Here is a 6,320-nt window from a genome sequence, read left to right as displayed (position 1 = left end):
GCTTGTTCCCCATGACTTGCTCAGGCTGCTTTGATATAGAACCCAGAACCAACAGCCCAGGGTTGACCCCACCCACAGTGGGCTGGGATTTCCTCCATCAATCACCAATTAAGAAAATGCCTTACACATACCTAAACCCAGTAAAGGCAATATACAGCAAGCCTATAGCCAACATCAAACTCAATGGAGAGAAACTGAAATCAATCTCACTGAAATCAGGAACATGGCAAGCTTGCCCACTCTCTCCATATCTCTTCAATTTAGTACTTGAAGTCTTAGCTAAAACAATAATACAACTAAAGGAGATCAAGTGGATACAAATAGGAATGGAAGAGGTCAAAGTTTCACTATTCACAGATGATATAATAGTATACATGAGCTACCCCAAAAATTCAACCAGAGAACTCCTTCAGCTGATAAATACCTTCAGCAAAGTGTATAGATACAAAATTAACTAAAAAAAAAAAAAAATCAGAAGCCTTCCTGTATACCAAAGACAAAAGGGCTAAGAAAGAAATTAGGGAAACAACACCCTTCAAAATAGCCACTAATAACATAAAGTACCTTGGTATGACTTTACCAAGCAAGTGAAAGACCTACTTGAAAAAAACTTCAAGTCTCTGAAGAAAGAAATTGAAGAAGAAATCAGAAGATGGAAAGATCTCCTGTGCTCATGGATCGGTAGGATTAACATAATGAAAATGGCCATCTTGTCAAAAGCAATCTACAGATTCAATGCAAATCCCATCAGAATACCAACACAATTCTTTACAGACCTTGAGAGAAAAATTCTCAGCTTCATATGGAGAAACAAAACACCCAGAATTTCCAAAACGATCCTATACAACAACAGATCGTCTCCATCCCTGATCTCAAGCTGTACTACAGAGCAATAGTAATAAAAACTGCATGGTACTAGCATAGAAACAAAATGGTGGATCAATGGAACCAAATAGAAGACCCAGAAATAGACCCACACACCTACGAATACTTGATTTTTGACAAACAATCCAAAACCATTCAATGGTAAAAAGACAGCATCTTCAACAAATGGTGCAGATCTAACTGGATGTCTACATGCAAAAAAAATGAAAATAGATCCATATTTATCACTCTGCACAAAACTAAAGTCCAAGTGGATCAAAGACCTCAACATAAAACCAGACACACTAAATTGGTTAGAAGAAAAAGTGGAGAAGAGCCTAGAACTCATTGGCACAGGAGACAGGTTCCTGAACAGAACACCAGCAGCACAGGCTCTAAGATCAACAATCAATAAATGGGACCTCATGAAACTGAAAAGCTTCTGTAAAGCAAAAGACACTGTTGTCAGAACAAAACAACAGCCTACAGACTGGGAAAGGATCTTCACCAACCCAATATCTGACAGATTGCTGATATCCAGAATATAGAAAGAACTAAAGAAGTTAAAAAGCAACAAATCAAACAATCCAATTAAAAAGTGGGGTATGGAGCTAAACAGAATTCTCTGTAGAGGAATATAGAATGGCAGAGAAACACTTAAAGAAATACTCAATGTCCTTAGCCTTCAGAGAGATGTAAATCAAAACGGCTCCGAGATTTCACCTGACACCCATCAGAATGGCTAAGATCAAAGACTAAAAGTGACAACATATTCTGGAGAGGATGTGCAGAAAGAGGAACACTCCTCTACTGCTGGTGGGAATTTAAACTTGTACAACCACTTTGGAAATCAATCTGGTGCTTTCTCAGACAATTAGGAATAGTGCTCCCCCAAGATCCAGCTATACCACTCCTAGGCATATATCCAAAAGATGCTCAAGTAGACAACAAGGACATTTGTTCAACCATGTTCATAGCAGCTTTATTCGTAGTAGCCAGAACCTGGAAACAACCCAGATGTCCCTCAACGGAGAGATGGATACAGAAATTGTGGTACTTTTACACAATGGAATACTACTTAGCAATTAAAAACAAGGAAATCATGAACTTTGCAGCAAAATGGTGGGATCTAGAAAAGATCATCCTGAGTGAGGTATCCCAGGAGCAAAAAGACACACACAGTATATACTCACTTATAAGTGGGTACTAGACATATAAGATAGGATAAATATACTAAAAGCTGTACACCTAAAGAAGAGAAACAAGAAAGAGGACTGGGGTAAGATGATCTATCTTCACTTAGAAAGACCGATGGGTTGGGCATTGGAAATAGGAGAAAACAAGTAACAGAACAGGAGCCTACCACAGAGGGTCTCTGAAAGACTCTACCTAGCAGTATATCAAAGCAGATGCTGAAACTCATAACCAAACCTTCAGCAGAGTTCAGGGAATCATATGAAAGAAGGGAGAGTTAATATGACCTGGAGAGGACAGGAGCTCCACAAGGATCTGGGAACAGGGGTCTTCTATGAGACTGTTTTTCCAACCAAGGACCATGCATGGATATAACCTAGAGCCCCTGCTCGGATGTAGGCCATGGCAGCTAAGTATCAAAGTGGGTTCCCTAGTTAGGGGAATAGGGATTGTCTCTGACATGAACTCAACGGCGGGTTCTTTGACCTCCTCCCCCCTCTGAGGGAGGAGCAGCCTTGCTAGGCCACAGAGGAGGACATTGCAGCCAGTCCTGAAGATACCTGATAAGCTAGGGTCAGGTGGAAGGGAGGAGAACTTAGAGAGGGGCAGGGAGGAGATGTCAGAGGGAGGGTGGGATTGGGAGGGAATGAGGGAGTGGGCTACAGCTGGGATACAAAGTGAATGAACTGTAACTAATACAAAAAAATAAAAATTTAATTAAAAATAAAAGAAAATGCCTTACAGACAGATCTTATGGAGGCATTTTAATTGATTGAGGTTCTCTCCTTTCAGGTAACTTTAGCTTGTGTCAAGTGGACACAAAACTAGCCAGAACACTCTAGAAATTGAGGAAGGCTATAGAAGAATCATTGGCCAAAGGGGCCTCATGTGAACCAGGCTAAACAACTCAGGCTATTATCAAGGCTATTGTTTGCTTCCTACAAACTGGTGGTAAGGCCCTATTGCCAAAGACAAGACTTATATATCTCATAGAACATGAAGAAGGGGAGCTGGTACCTAACTAGAGCCTTCATCCCCTACTGACGAGTATTTATGGTTCTTAAATGTATCCTGTTTGCTCCAAATGGAGAATGATAACCTATAACCCAGCTACAAATCCTGTAATCTTTAACAGTAATCTGCCCACATGATATACAGGTGCAATGGCGGCACAAGCCTTGTGGGGGCAAATAACCATGTTCTGATTGGATTTAAGACTCACTCCACAAGATGGGGGACCTTTGCCTGAAACTACTCAGGTAGCCAAGAACCTAAGACTAGAAAGGCCATGGGCCTAGGGGAAAATGAAACACTATTGTTCTGCTAAAGAAATACAGCAACAAAATGACTCCTAACAATATCCTGCTGTACCTGTAGATCAGTCTCACTCAGAGAAACTTCCTCTTGCAGTAGCTGGGAACTAATGAGACTCACAACTAGATAGTGTCTCCTAGAAACAGGACTGGCGTCTATATGAACTCAGAGATTGTGGCGGCATGCACAGTGCCTGCACACATTCAAGCTAGGTGGGGCCCCAGTGCTGAGAGGGGGACACAACATCCATCCCTAACCAAAAGCTATTTCCAATTGATATCTGCTTGCCAAGGAAAACTTAGCTCTCTCCAATGGTGTCCCACTGGGCACTTTAATCACACTTAAGGATAGGCCTCATGCGCACCAGTAGATTGCCTACACAGAATGAAATGGTACTTTTGTAGACTTTTTGTCTCATATTGCTTTGTCTTACTTACTTTTTCTTTTTATTATGGTTTCCAATTTTCTGTTTTTATGGAGTTGTTGCAGGTGTCTGTGTTTCATTTTTTTATTTTTAATTATGGTTGTATAGTTTATTGCTTGTTTTCTAGAGAAAGGGAGAAAAAGAAAGTGGGTGGGCTTGGGTGGGTGGGGGGGATCTGGAAGGAGTTGGAAGAAGAGAAACGGTGATTAGAATATATTGTATAAAGTTATTTTTAATTAAAAAAAGTAAAAAGAAAAGAAAGTTGTATATGAATGGATGGAACTGGAAACAATCATTCTGAAGATGGTAACCCAAACCCCAAAATAGAAGTACTGCTTGTTCTCTCTTATATGTGAATGTCACCTTTTAAGCTTTACATATGTGTGTTTCAATCCAAATACCCTTGGAGGTTAGGTGGCTATTCAGGGACAAGGAGAAAAATGGTATAGTGTTATAAAAAGATAAAAGGGAAGTTTTAGGAGGACTAATGGGGAGAGGATAGGAGGGCAGGGTAAAGAATGGAATGTGTGAAGGGGCAATTGACACTAAAGGCCTTTTCAAAAGCCAGATTGAAACCGACTACTTTAGACACTTCGTAAATAATATACATATATAAATGGAATCACCAAATAATAGGGAAGAGAGTACCCCCACGAGGCATCCGTGGTGGTTTGGAGAGGATGGCCTCCTTAGGCTCCTATATTTGAATGCTGGTCACCAGAGAATGGAACTCTATGGTAGAATTAGAAAGATTAAGAGGTGTGGTCTGGCTGGAGTAGGTGTGCCCTTGTTGGAGAAAGTGTGCCATTGAGGGTGGGTCCATGCTAGGCCCAGTCCTTCTCTCTCTCTCTCTCCTCTCTCTCTCTCTCTCTCTCTCTCTCTCTCTCTCTCTCTCCTCTCTCTGTCTCTCTGTCTGTCTCTGCCTGTCCTTCTCTCTCTGCTTATGGATCAGATAAGGTTGTAGCTCTCAACTACTTTTTCTGACTTCTAATTGTTTCCCAGCTGGTAGATTTACTCCTACTAACTAGTGTTTGTGGTGTCGCAAGGTATTCTGCATGCTACTGGAAGAGAAACATGATCACCGATCCCACCCAGCTACAAACCCTGCAACTCACAGGTATGCCACTGTGACACACCTGCAAGATATACCAGTCCAGCGGTGGCTTACAGGAGCAACCCACCGCTTTTGATTGGATTTAAGAGCCACTCCTTGAGAATGAACTCATACCAGACACTGTTGAAGTGGCCACGAACCTAAAACTAGATAGGTCATTGGCCTAAGGGAAAAAAAAAAAAAAAACTACCACTATTCTTCTTCTAAAGGGACAATGCATCAAAATGACTCCTAAGGAAATACTCCTATACACATAGATCAGGGCCTTACTTAACCCATAACCCAGAGCCTTCTTTCAATAAATGATAATCAACCAAGAGACCCACAACTGGACAATGTGCAGAGAGCGGGAGGCTTGGAAGCACTCAGTCCTAAAGGATATACCGTCATCAAACCTCTCAAGTCTCAGATATCCGTGTGAGAGAGAAGGCACAAAGACTGTAAGAAGACCAACAACTTCAAAGGAACAGTGTCTTCAAGGCACAGCAGGACTCTAACACATACAAACTCAGAGACCATGCCAGCGCTCACAATGCCTTCATGGCCTCAAGCCAGATGAGGTTCCCGAACTGAGCAAGAAAGGCAAGTAGACACAAGGTCCCAAGCCCTAACCAAGCAACTATTTATAGTTGATACCTGCCAGCAAAATGAAAAGCAGTTCTCCCCACCCCCAGTGGAATGTCACTGTGTACATCAGCCACATACTACAGGGCAATCTCTCTGCTCAGAATTTGGCCAAACAAAATTAACTCAGTGGTGGGGTGTGTGTACCTTCTGTTTTGGCATTGTCTTGTTGGTCTTTTTCCTTTTTAGTTTTGTGAATATTTAGTGGCTTTTGCTTTTGATGACACAAAGTTGGGTAGATAGGGCAGTGTGGAGTATCTGGGAAGAGTTAGAGAATGTGAGAACATGATCAAAATATACTGTATGAAAAAAATAATTCAAATAAAACGTTCACAAAATTTCACACACAAAGGCATACTGGTACGACAGAAGCAGAGATGTTATGGAAGTAACCAGCCACCTTTCTTTATTGGATTTAAGAACTTCTGCATGAAATGGAACTCACCTGACACGGCTGACATGGTTATGAGCCTGAAACTAGACAGGCTTAAGGAAAATCTACTATTTTACATGATACAGTACACCCAAGAACTAAACAAGTTCAACCAGACTAAATCCCAGCACCAGGAGGAGAAAGCAGACAGAAAGTCCCACCCCTAACCAAGAAGCTCTTTGCAACTGCTGTCTGCTGAAAACGGGAAATTCATTTGTCTTCAGTAGAGCATCACCAACCACAATCAAGGACAGGCTGCATGCCCAGAAGTAGCTGGCCAACTGAAAACAGACTCTATGTTTATGTTGTGTGTGTGTGTGTGTGTGTGTGTGTGTGTGTGTGTGTGTGTGTGT

This window comes from Psammomys obesus, unplaced genomic scaffold, assembly GCF_907164565.1.
Source record: "Psammomys obesus unplaced genomic scaffold, mPsaObe1.curated_primary_1811, whole genome shotgun sequence".
NCBI lineage: Eukaryota > Metazoa > Chordata > Mammalia > Rodentia > Muridae > Psammomys > Psammomys obesus.
This window is presented reverse-complemented; position numbering follows the sequence as displayed.